Here is a 14,052-nt window from a genome sequence, read left to right as displayed (position 1 = left end):
TTTTTTTTACATATACATGATGGAATATTACCCAGCCATAAAGAAGAATGAAATTATGGTATTTGCTGGTAAATGGATGGAACTGAAGGTTGTCATTCTAAGTTTAATAAGGCAGTCTCCAAACACAAAAGGCTGAAAACTCTCTCTGATATGCAGATGTTGACTTACAATGGGCAGGAGTGGGGAGAGTAGGTTCACAGGAGTGCACAGGTAGAATTGGAGGAAAGGAAGGGAGGATGGGATTGGAAAAGACACTAGAATGAATGGGACATCACTTTTATATGTTAATATATTAATATACAACCAGTGTAACTCCACTTCATGTAGAACCACAGGGATGGCAAGTTGTACTCCATGTATGTGTGATACATCGAATTATATTCTACTGTCATGTAAAAAAAACTTGATTTGGGGGCTTGCACCTGTAGCCTCAGCACTCAGGAGGCTGTGTCAGGAAAATCACATGCACTCAGAAGTTTGGGCAACAGAGGAAGACCCTATCTAACATACACACATACACACAGAAAACAAAAAGAACACTTTTGAAAATAGCAAAAACTGGATCAGCAGCATCCCAACAAAGAAAATAGTACAGCCTCCTGGGATGGACTTCAAAAAGATGCCAGAAAGGATAGGAATTAGGATTCTGGCCCCCTGGCTAACTCTCTCTCTGCCCCTCTCACAGCCTTCCACTCAGCTGTGCAGCACTGAGCTGACCACATCCTGCGACTTTACCAAAAAGAAGGAGGAATAATTTCATCTTTTCTCTCTTTTGACTGTGGAGGGCTGGAAATGCATGCTGGAGATAGATGAACAAAACGTGTAACACCAACATCTTGGAAGACCCTGATAAGCAGCAGAGCTCCAGGTTCCAATGCAAGCAGAGGAACAAGCATTCAGTCAGACTACCCTTATTTGGAAAGGCGGCACCCTATTTGGTCATGAGAATCTTGGTCAGAGGACACTTAACACATCTGCAAGAGACTCAAAGCCAGTTCTCCAACAAAAGCCAGCTAAGGCCATAGCAGAGTCTGACTCCTCCCTCCTCCATGCACAATGGCCAAGGCTCAAACTGCAGCTCAGAGAGGAAAAAAAGCAAGCCTAAGAAGAATCAGGAAAGGAAGCAAGGATCATGTTCCAATATAAATAAAAATTCATATGAAAGATCCAGGCATTGCTATCAGTGCTAAGAAGGAGCAAAAAGAAAAATTTTGCAACTGTGTAAACTAACATGTCCTGCAAAGAACAGCAAGAAGAACCAGAGGGGCCGCTCCGGGCTCTAGCATCAGCTGGCCCGGGCGAGCAGCACGACCCAGAGACATACTTCTGCCTGCTCTGGGCTGAGAGGGGGCTGGAGAAAAGGGGAGAGTGAGGAGGTGCGCCCTGGCTTTCTGGGCAGCCCAGCTCCAGCCTGGTATAGCAGTCCTCTCTGCAGTCCTGGACCAAGAAGGACAAGCACAAAGCCATCCAGGGCATGAGGCCTGCCGCCTGTGGAAAGAGGGTGTCCCCAACCCACAGCCAGCGTCTTCCCTGTGACATGAAAGTGATAATAACTGACTGCTCCCAGGGCACTGGGCAGGGACTGGGCCAGGAGGCACAGAGCCGAGCTCCACAGTGGGCCCTGCCAGCACAGGTGTGCAGCGGGGTCTGTGTGGAGGGGTGTGTTCCTCAGCTCCTCCAACCACACTGCAGGAAGCCAGCACCTGCCTCCTGGTGACAGTTCCCAGGCGCCCCAGAGAGGAGGAATGGGGCCGGCACGAGGCGCTTCTCTTAGGACATGGAGTAGCCAGGCCCCTGTCCACCCCAACCCCCACACCCTCCCACCAGGCAGCACTCCTTGCTCAGACAAGGACCTCTGCTGCCCTCAGGACACAGGCTGGTCCTCATTCAGAGTGCCTGAGACCCAGGAGCATGGAGAGGGACTTCCAGTGCTCCGGCTCCTCTGGGAATCTTGGTGTGAAGATGACACAGGCACAATACCATTCCTTCCCACCCTCTTAGCTGATGACCTCCCCTGTCAGTCTCCCCAGGCCTGGGGGCCAGGGCAGGATGGCCAGGGTGGAGTGCAAAATGCGGGTGAGTCCCTACCCGCAGGTGGATTCCAGGGCAGGCCAAGATCCTCCCACCAGGAGCTGGTCCTGGGCCTTCAGCAGCACCATGAAGACCTCACCCCAGGGCTTGCTGTCCCGTGCCTCCCACTGACATCCATGGCCTGAAGAAGAGCCCAGAGGGAGTGGTCCTGGACAGAGCCTGCCAGCAGAGGCTGAACCGAGCATACTCCTCCAACAAGCTGCCACACTCTGGTGAGCAGAGGTCATCTCATCCCAAGGCCAGACCCAGACCCCGTCCTCAACCAGCATTTGAAGCTACCATCTCCCATATTCCCAGTGTTCCATGAGGCTCTCAGCCCCACCCCACCTAGGAGGAGCGGCTCGTGTTGACTGAAGTGACCTCCGGTCCTAAATGCCAGGTCAGTGAAGCCACCGACCTCCTGGCCATCACCTTGTTTCCACACACAGTCAACAAACTTGCAAGTGGCCTCTGAGGCCACTGTCCCCAAGCCTCCTTTTGCTTGCTTGAGGCTTTTGCCACCCCCCAGAGCCTGGGCTCCTCAGAGCCCTCCCCAGGCTGGGCTCCCACAGTCTCCACGCCCCTCCCAGAGTCCTCCCAGCTCCCCGAGTTCAGTCCTGCTGGCCCCTGACCACAGGGAGCCTCAGTTCCAGAGCCTCCTACCTGTGCCTTTGCAGAGTTGCTGGACTCTTAATGGGGTTCTGTATGTGAAATAAAAGTGGACGATGCTGTCTGATAGGCATCAATCATCGAAAACTAAACATGGAAAAACCACCTTTAAAAACAAAAAAAAGTGAAATGGTCTTCCAGTGACTTAGAAAGGTATATATTCTAGGATCTGCTGGGTCACAAGAGACTAATTATCTTTTTTATCAGCAAACATCAAAACAACTATAACCTAGAGAATTCAGCTTAGGAGATTTTTTCTTACAATACGTACTCATATATAAAGTCAGCAGCCTTGAACGTGTGTTTCTCCCAACATAAAGACCCCTGACCCGTGCTTACAGCTGGAAGGCATGGTGGGGAAGTTCAGGAGGGCTGCCTGCTTCTTATAGCCAGCCCCCAGAAGACACTACCACCCTCAAGGGATGGGGCCCACTGAGATGCCTACCTTGTGTGGTCAGCACTCAAGGAGCAGGGCTCAGGTCATGTTACACAGGTGTCACGGGTGCTGGAAGGATGCCCACAGGCCTTCCGGTCACCCTGCAGAGCACCCCTACAGGAGCTGGGATGTGATGCTCCCAGAGACAGCAGGAGGTCTCAAGACAAGGGGAGAAGCGTCGGCCACAAAACCTGTTCCAGGTGACTCCAAGCAGGCATAACAGACAGCCATCCTGACCACAGGGGAGGAATGCTATCCACCAGGAGGAATTCTCAACAAGACGTACCTCTGGGCGGCTGAGTCCTCTGGCCTGCCATCCTGATGTGCCACAGAACAAAGTGTGCTTCACAGGACTGCAGGCAGCAGGAGGCCCTGCCAGGCCAGGGGTGGACACCCTCCAAACAGCCAGAAATGTTAATGTAACTAATGCCTTTGACGTGATCGTTCATTCCTTAAGGCCAGAATAGAAGAGGCAAAACTTGTTATTCTAAAAGCAATTCATGGAAATATGTGAAGCCACACAAGGCACTTGCTCATTTACCTCATCAGAGGAGGTAGTGGGCCAATTTGATCAGCCACTAAAGTGACCCAAACCACACAGAATGCCCAGCACTGAGCTCCTCGGGGAGGGTATGCCAGACCCCTGACACTGAGCACCTGACAGAAGGGTGGGGAATCCCTCAGCCCCGAGCACCGTGCAGCCAGCTTGTGGTTGTAGGAGTCCTGGAAGTGGGAAGGAGGCAGCGGAGCCAGTCAGATCGAGCTAGGGACCTGGGACAACAGGAACTTGGTATCAGAAAGCCCAGGTGACAGACTGTCCCAAAGCTGCCATGAGTTGTGCACTCTCCAGGGCACATACACATACATATATACACATTTCACACAGATGCACACAGATGCACACAGCTGCATTACACACAGATGCTTGTACCTATGCTCGACATACTTCTAAATGCACACACACCGACCTGCACTCACAATTGACAGGCCTGTCATGGACTCCGCGACATCTAAACCGGTGGAGCAAGCTGCCCTCTTGTGGGCTTCAGTCCCGGGAGCCTCTTGTTTGCAGGAGACCAGTGAGGACAAGTTAGGGGGCTCTTGCCTGTATGGGCAATCACCAGGAGGAGGAGGGTCTGTGGAGTCCATACAGGCAGTGGTGAGGCTCGGAGGCCCAGAGGTTGGTGGTTCAGGAGTCACTGAGAGTGTGCCACACTTGAGGGCACGGGGGACACACGGGCTTTCCTCCAAGCCTCTCTCCTGTCTGCAGAGCTTCAGTGGAGTGCTGGAGTCTGTAGCTTCTGTGGAAGAAGAAGAGACAGAGGGGATCCTGGGGTTGGTAGAGAGGAAATCAAGAAGGAGGTGGAGCCAGGGGCCTGAACACTGCAGGAATGGGGATACAGCTGTCCCCACTGCCACCCCTTTCTGCAGGGGCAAGGCATGGTCAAGGAAGGGAGAGCTGGCCCACTACTGCTTGGCCTCAGTGTGCTGACACTTACTTACACAAAGACCCGGGAGCTTTCTCCACTGCACATGGGCCCGGGACCCCAACCCCAGAGCCTGTTGCCAGTGGAGAAGCTACGGGAGCACTCTAGCTCATCTGACTGCAGTGGCATTCAAAATGTCTCAACAGGAGCAAGTAGGAATGACCAAGGTCAGGACCTTTCTCGCTCGGATGTAGAGGTCCCAATAACTGCTGTCAGCTAAATGTGCCCTAAGGAGCCCCTCCACACTCCCAAACCCATCAGTCTGTACCCTAAATGGTAAAGGGATGCACAGAGGGAATGAAGAACCTCGAGGTGGGAAACTGTCCTCCACCTACCACAGTCACAGACGTCCTCACGAGTGGGTGTGCAGGTAGGTCAGAGAGAAGGTCGAGTGACCAGGTGCAGGAGGCTGAGGGCAGAGGGACTGCCGGGCAGAGGGCGCTGGGACGGGGTTCTCCCTGGAGTCCTGGGGAACCAGCTCTGTGGCACTCTGATTTCGGCTCAGTGACTTTGGACTCCTGTCCTCCAGAACTGTAAGATGACACATGTGTGTTGGTCTGAGCCACTAAGTTTGAGGTGATTTGTTTTAGCATCAACAGGAAATATACAGATACTTTATTGCTCTCCTGCACCAAGCATTTTCAAAATCCCAAATGATTTTCTTTGGTTTACACCCAACCTTTGTGCCCTTATGTTTCCCATAAGATTTTATCTTTTCAGGTCCTAACACCCTGGCCCTTACTGGGAGTTAGCATCTGCATATCAGAGAAGACATTTGGCCTTTGGTTTTGGGGGACTGGCTTATTTCACTTAGCATGATATTCACCAGCTCCATCCATTTACCAGCAAATGCCATGATGTCATTCTGAATGAGTAATATTCCATTGTGCATATATGACATATTTTCTTTATCCATTCATCTGATGAAGGCTACCTAGGTTGGTTCCATTGGGCCTTAATCACAAGAAAGCATTGAACTGCCCTGGGGAAAGAGAATTCCTGAGGAGAACCATAGCACCCTGAAAGGACACTTTAGCGGACCTAACAAGTAGCCTGAACTGAGTTCCCAACTCTGCTAGTTTCTACCTATGTATGTGGAAATCCTCATTTTTTTTTCATCTTTAAATATTATGGTTTTTCTTTTCAATTCTATTTTAACTTTCCTGACCTGTTTGGGATAATAGAAAGTGACAACGTGTGTGAACCTGAAAGTTTTCATAAAAAAAACAGAAATTTACTTATGTGATCATTATTTTGTTATCCTGTCAACAAAAAGGCTACCTGACTAAGAAGCCAGACAGGCTGGGGAGTCCAAGGGCTTGGAGTGTGGGTGATGTGGTCCACAGAGCATAGTACAAGTTGGGGAGTCAACTGGAAATTGGGGACCAAAGCTCGGCTCTGCAAATCTAGGGATTTTAGTCAAAGCTCCCTAAGAGGCTTGTTGGGGGAGTTAAATAAGATATTTCAAGAAAAGCACTGAGTGTTTAATAAATATTAGCCATTATCATTCTTAGCATTTTTTAAACATTATTTGGACCCTTACTGAAAGAATCAGGAGGGACCAGGAAAGTGTGAAGAGACAGCATCTAAGACAAAATGTGTCAATGTTGCCCAGAACTGACTGTCCCCCCCACCCACACTCCAAGCTTCCTGGGCAATTCAAAAAATGAAATCTGAGAAAGAAAGAGAGTATTTAAAATAATTTTCTATGGAGTATTGATATGAGCAGGCACAGGAAGATTTACTTAAGGAATCTTGTTGATGATGTTTGCAATTTATTTTGAGCTAAGATAAGGGAGCTAGCTAATCAGCAAAAGGACCCCAAGCATCAAGTGTTTGAATAATGTCCCTGTCAGGGTGGGAGGACACGTGACACACAGTGGCTTTGTATCCTGAGCTCTTCAATTGAGCTGAATAATGCATTGCCTGCATAATGTACATGTGGAGCAAAAAGAGTGCTGGGCTGGGGGTTTGTACCCCTCAAATCCAGGCATTTGAAGTGCAGGTGAACACAAGCCTTTTAGGGAATAGCTGGTGTGACCCAGAAGCAGTCACTGTCTTGGCAGTTGTGAGAGTTGACAGGAGACAAGGAGGCTCAGATGTAGACTGCAAGATTTACTCAGTCCTAAACTTGTTAGCATAAGAAATACAGAAAAAAAATACACAGTTCCAACATTTTTGATTAGCATCTCCCCAGACATAAAGGAAAACCGAAAAATTAAAAAATCTGTCTCATCAGTTAACTGAGTTAAAGGAACTGAGTTAGAACATTATCTTTTCCTCTCTCTCTTACTATTGTATAAGGGGTTAGCAAACTATGGCCCATGAGCCAAATCCTGTCGCCACCTATTTTCATAAGTGAAGTGTTTTGGGGGAAACATACCTGTGCTCATTCATTTAGATCTAATCCATAGACCCTTCCTGCCTCAATGGCGGCATTAACTAGCTGTGCAAGGACCCTGCGGCCCACAAAAACCTTAAATACTTTCTTCCTTCACAAAGAAAAAGACTTGCAAACTTGACCATGTCAGCATCATGTCAGATACTTTATTTAGTGTTTGATTTGAAGATCTATAGATGGTGAGAGAGGTGTGTTGAAGTCCATTATTGTGTTATGATCTATTTGACATTTCATACTGCTTAAGAGAACTATACATCAACAAGACATAACAATCATAAATATTTAGGCCCCAAACCATGGAGCATCTACATACATAAAATGAACCCTTCAAGATGAGCTGTGGAAGATGCTATCAGCTTGACTTCCTGAGTGTTGTCTTTGGGATCTGTGCAATGGGTTGCTACAAGTGAAGCTCCCAGGGGTGGGAATTTGATCTGCTATTTTCCCAGGTATTTTTTTTATGGTGGGGGGTTCAGGCATTAAAGAGTCAATGATATTTCAGGACTGTATTCCAGTACCCTGTACATGGAACCTCCCATGGTAGGAGAAAGTTGATCCTTCACTGGTGCTGTTTATCAGGGATACTGAGGGTTGGTTGTGTGTTTGTTTTTGGCTTCTCATGTGGGGTGGTTTAGAGCACTGAACTCAGTCACTCCTCCTCATTCAGTTTCTTCCTGCTACTGGTTCTGTGCACTGTTGGCTGCAGGTTCAATGAAGGGGGAAAAGGGTCACAGGCTTTCTCTGACCTCTGGGTTCTATATTATTTCCAGGCAAAGCTGTTTCTGAGCACTGAGCTCTGTCTCTTTGCCCCACCTGGTTTCTCCCTGCTGCTGGTCCTGGTTGCTGATGATTCAGTGGAGTCAGGGAAAGGGGCATGGGATTTCTCTGGACTCTCTGATCTATATTGCCCCCAGGCAAGGTTTTCTCCATTTTCTCCATGTCAGAAAAACTCTATACTAGAGATTCTCCTTTTTTGCTCTCACTTTAGATCTTGCAGATGGCACCTGTCAGATTCACGTGTGATTTCAGCTTTGTTTCATGGAGGTATTTAAGTCTATGTTCCCTGTGTATGGCTGAAAGACTGATTTTTATGTACCAGTTTATTGGGCTGAGTAGCGTCTGGGTTTACCCAGGGTGGGCTCCCTCTCTAATCCTGGGGTTCCCCACACCAACATATATCAGCACTTATAGATCTTTTCAGACTTTGTATTTTTTTCCCTACCCCCAGAGCCCATCTGGAGCTCAGCTTCAATTCTGTTCCTTAGCCTTGTCTGATGTAACCCAACTTTTCCAGTGTTTAGTGTCAGTGGAGTGTTTTTTCCCTCTCACTCACCTCCTGGAGAAGGAGATTCCTCACTGTTTGAGTCTCAACTCATGGAGATGTGAAAACCACAAATTTCCACTAATCCACCATCTTTCTTCTCCATGGTATCTTTCTAATCTGCTCTTTTTAAATAAGTGATTTCTTCAAAGTATTCATGAAAATAGTGTTAGACCATGACACAAGACAAGACCACTGACTCCAATTAAAATTAAATTAAAGCAAACTTATTATGACCGGCCGGGCTGCCTCTCCCACCCAAAACCGCTGGAATAAGACAGCCACTGCAGCTTTCCTGCAGCCCAGCTTTATACTTCAGAAAGTTACACAAAGGGGGGTTACAGATAACAAAACTCTGAGGAGCATAACACTAATGGTAGTTTACATTTTTGCTGGCCCCAACATCAGAATTTATGAAGGTCATTAGAGCCTCAGAGAGGGTCGTTGCCTGGTCAGGGAATGTTGAGAGCCACAGCCAAAGGGGCCCCAGCAAACTTCCAGCTGCCAGCAAGCTTCAGACTGCCCCAGCAACATCTAGCTGATTGGCTCCTCTGCGGTGATGTTCATTGGGCTGTTTCCCTGCCCTTCAGACTGCCAGCTGATGATTGGCTCACAGCTGCCCCAGCAACATCTAGCTGATTGGCTCCTCCACGGAGCTGCTCATTGGGTGACTTCTTTGGCTCTGCCCACGCAACCCAGCCAATCGGCCTCAAGAGGAGGAGGATTGTGGGAGGTGAAAAGGCTGGTGTGGGGGAGAGAGGCTTGTGGAAGCCGGTGGTGGCAGTTGGGCTCTGAGGGTTTTTCCCTGGAGCTGTTTTGTTTGGCGTTTGTAGTTCTAAAAATAAAGTTAGTTTCTTTTAAAAAGTGTGCCCCCCGTCTCTCTCTCTCTCTCTCTCTCTCTCTATATATATATATATATATATATATATATATAATGTGTATGTTCAAAGTACAAAATGCAGCAATGATGTTAACAACGACAGGGTAATGAAGTGCTATAGGTGAGACTGCCATATTTAATTTCTTGGAAATCTGTAAAGAATTTCAGAGGTTAAAAAAATATATATAGTAAGCAAAAAAAAAAGTTGGAGAACTGTTAAATTTTAAATAAGTAGCCAGATGAAGAAAACATTCTTTTTAAAAAAGATTAAGAATGTAAAAGTACATTTTAATATTTAAAAAGCATTTTTGGCACAAATCAGGAGCCACTTGTCAAAAAGAAACTAACTTTATTTTTAGAACTACAAACGCCAAACAAAACAGCTCCAGGGAAAAACCCTCAGAGCCCAACTGCCACCACCGGCTTCCACAAGCCTCTCTCCCCCACACCAGCCTTTTCACCTCCCACAATCCTCCTCCTCTTGAGGCTGATTGGCTGGGTTGCGTGGGCAGAGCCAAAGAAGTCACCCAATGAGCAGCTCCGTGGAGGAGCCAATCAGCTAGATGTTGCTGGGGCAGCTGTGAGCCAATCATCAGCTGGCAGTCTGAAGGGCAGGGAAACAGCCCAATGAACATCACCGCAGAGGAGCCAATCAGCTAGATGTTGCTGGGGCAGTCTGAAGCTTGCTGGCAGCTGGAAGTTTGCTGGGGCCCCTTTGGCTGTGGCTCTCAACAAGGGAAGGCCAAGATTTATGAGGCATCACTAAAGTTTCAGAAAGGGCTGCTATCTGGTCAGAGAGCCAGGCATGGGTGAGTTCAAGGCATGGCCAGGCATTCCAAGCAGGTTCAGAATTGCAGTAATTTATAGTAAAGCTGAAATTATCTTTTAATGGCTTTGTGGCGAGATGGCTCCCAATTTTAAGAAAAGATCAGGTTGGGTCTATCAATAGGAATCTATCCTAAGGGTCTCATATATCAGGAAGCAATTTGTTATGGCATTAAAGGAAAGCAATTTGGGTTGAGAAACAGAATATTCATGGGTTACTTAGGGTTTACATGTATATATATATATCTTGTACACATAAATTTATAATTCAGTATTTATATTTGCATATTAAAAGTAACACACACACAATCTTATTGTGCCATTTACTACAATTTCATTGTTTGTGCTCCTTAAGAGGCTCAGAAATTCAAAGAAATCAATTTTTCCTCTCACCTGGGAGCATTGATTCAAAGAGGATAAATGGGATAAAACCCCAACCAATCCTGGGGTTTTATCTTCTTTAGAGATGATGTTGTTCATCCTCAATTAAGAAGAACAAAACTTTAAGGGACTCTGAGATTAAAGGAGTTGAAAAATAATAGGATAACATGCTGAATAACTTTAGAGCTTATCCCAGATTCTATAAATGTGGATTGATTTCTATTGTAAATTGTCAGGTTACAGCAAAAATGCCCCCCAAATATTCTAAAGTCAATCAAGAATGATTGCTGTGTTGACATGAAACACGTCAATTAGCAGAAGAAAGAAGTTAGTGTAAATACATAATTAGGGCCCTCAGGAAGTCTCTGAATGATAAGAAAAAATGAGCTTCAATGGAAAAGAAGAAAGGTTGAAGCAGCAAACTTCTAAGGTTCCACCAAACTGAAGAGTTAAAGGTGTATGGAACAGGATATGGTCAGCTCCAGAACCGACTTGGAAAGGATCCCTCTCAAAGGCAAGAATAGGACAATTTGAACAGTGGGAAAGAAAAGAGCTACAATAAACTGAAACTCATTCAATCTTTTTGGACCCATGAATATTAAATGATTCTGCAAAAGAAGAAGTGGTCACTTGGGAGGATTGCTTTGAAAACTACTTCGCACAGTGGGAATCAGACATTGATCCTCAGGGAAGAAAAATGTTAATGAAGGGAAGTTTCTTCTTAGAGAAGTATCCCAGCTACTTATAATAAAGAATGATAGAATCAGAATATCAATACTTTATATCTCCTGATGAATAAATGAATCCAAGCAATGATCATCAATAACTGCCCAAATCATATGATGACAGATTTTGCACAACTCCTGTTAGAATTACACCACCTGTAAACTGTTCTTCATATGTGTACATGCACATACTCACATGTACACAAACACAAATCAGAGACTGAGCTCTTAAATGTAACTACTGATGATAGGAAGATAGTGAGACATAGAGAATGATCCATGAGAACATAGGGAGACACTCAGCAACACCCCAGTGTAAGAAGTTCTTCAGGATAAATGACTCATTGCTTTCACTGCAAGAAAAAAATAAACAGAGAACTTTCAGAATAAAGAAACTTAAGAGACAGGTGAATTCAATTGCAAAGCATAGGCCTTCTCATCCATATGAACCAAATAACCAAACCCTATAAGAGTATTTTGTTAGGAAAACTGGAGAAATATAAACACTGGTTGTCTGTGTGATAATATTAAGAAGCCATGGTTATTAGCAACTCAGAGTCTGAAGCAGGAGGATAACAAGTTGGAGGTCAAACTGGGTAATTTAATGATATCCTGTTTTGAAACAAAAATTTAGGAGAGGGCTGCAGATGTAGCTCAGGGTTAAAATGCATGCCTAGCAGTACTGCAGCCTTCAGTTCTATTGCTGACACTGGAAAAATCAAAAAGAATTCAGTGTTATTTGCATGATGACCATGATGATAGTTTTGTCCTACTTTTCTATTTATGAGTAAAATAATATGATGCCTTGCACTTATTTCTAAATAATATGGAAACCCAGGGCATTAGTAAATGTAAGTAAAAACAAAATGAACTTACCCACATGTTGTCAATTACTGAGAACAGATGATGCATATACATGGATGTGCATATGTCTGCGATAGAGAAGAGAGATGGATTGATGGAGTGACAGATACATGGATATATAGGTTAATAAAAGTTAAACTACCTCCTTGGACATGTTATCATAGTAGAGCAAACCTAAATAAAGAAGAACACAACCTTTGGGACATGCTTCAAAGACACAAGTGAAATAAAAATATCACCTGAGAGTACCTAAAGCAGGAGTGGGTCACTTAAGTGAGCCAAAGGGGATATGACAAAATGAGAAGCATTTGCTGAAGTGCAGTGAACTGAGGAAAGTGTTCTCTTTACTTCCCTAGACTCGCATTTGATTTTCACACTATGGACATAATGATGATTATCTGGCAGATTCAGAGGTTTTGTAAAGGGCAGCCACAACAAACCTACAACTAACATCCTACTCAATGGTGCTGCTGGTTGCTTGAGTCTCAATGTTACTGAAACTCAAAGAACTGTAAGCTAATAGAAAAGTCCATTTGACTGTACATCAAGCGAAAAAAAAATGAGGATGGTAATCCTCAAATATTAATTTTATAAAAGACCAAGAAAAGGAGAAACGTATTCCAAAGAAAGAAACCTGAAGAGACATGACATAAACAATACACAGATCCCACACTGGAAAGGAAAAATGATATAATATCCTTTTGATTAATAGATAGAAAAAATATCCCTGGATTTTCTTTTCTAACCCTTCTCAAAACCTGGAAAAAAAACCTGAGTAGTGATCTTCAGTTCTTGTCCTTTGATCTTTTTCTACATCAAATAATAAATAGATTCAATGAAGTATCCATGGAGTAACAGCTAAATAAAGGCAACTTACTTGTGGAGAAAAGGCAGGACAAAATTCTCTTTCCATCTAAGGCTTTGAATACAGTCTGCAAATTCATTTATCAACCCTCCTTTAACAGCATTTGTTGTTATACAAATATTAAAAATTCTGGTGGCTCTTAGGAGTTAGTTTTCTAAATAATTGTTCAATATTACTTTTCTAGTCCCATAGGGAAGTTGCTCATTTTACACATTGTATGATGTACAGCTTTATAGGCATTTTCTCAAACTGTCTCACTATGGGGCATCATTTTTGTCTAGTTGGAAAACCTTCCAAAATTTCTTGGTACACTGTTACAAGCCATATCAAATCCCAATACTAACTGGCTCAATTCCCAAAATGAATTTCACTCACTGCTCATAGATGGACCTGGACTCCATCTTCACTTCTCCATGGTGATCTTGGGCCTGCCTTTTTCCTCTTAGCAATTTTGTCTTCAGGCTGTCTTCTTCTGTAGTGGCAAATTCTGAAGGCAGCAATCAAAGGTTTAAAAAAAAACACGATTAAACCAAAATATTAAGCAGAAGTGCCCAACCTCAGTGACTGTACATCTTACCACATCTGTTATCCTTGGACCAACCACAGCCAAGCACCAGAATGCTACACACTATAGAAGGGGAAGAGTAGAGGATAGAGAGGGCACCCTAATGTCTCCAGTAGTCATTCTCTTTTAGTTGACACTTCCTTTACCTAATACAATCAACTACCATCTATTTGATCCATACCGTGTGCTGCCTCTTCGCATCCTTTTGGCCATTTGAAAATACAGGGAACTGAGTCATCTTTCCAGGTGACCTTAGTTATGGGATTGTATGGGGAACACTGGTGGAAGGTCAGGGTGACAGCAAACTCTTCGGGACTTCAGCAGGAAGGCTGTTTGGGGAACTGGAGGGCCCATCAGGGCACAGAAGCAGCTCTGGGGACTCCAAGGCCCATCTCATGGGGAGCCTGGGAAGCAGGGTCCTGGGCTTTCTTTCGGTTTAGTTTTTCTTAGGTGCTTAGTCCCAGTACCCTGGGAGAGTCTACCACATCGCTGACTGCACAGGGCCACCAGAGGGCAGTGCTACCCTGAGTGTCGGGCCTGCTTGAAGGAAGGTCCCACTTCCC

This window comes from Ictidomys tridecemlineatus, unplaced genomic scaffold (genome assembly GCF_052094955.1).
Source record: "Ictidomys tridecemlineatus isolate mIctTri1 unplaced genomic scaffold, mIctTri1.hap1 Scaffold_616, whole genome shotgun sequence".
NCBI classification, from domain to species: Eukaryota; Metazoa; Chordata; class Mammalia; order Rodentia; family Sciuridae; genus Ictidomys; species Ictidomys tridecemlineatus.
Note: the sequence above shows the minus strand (reverse complement) of the source record.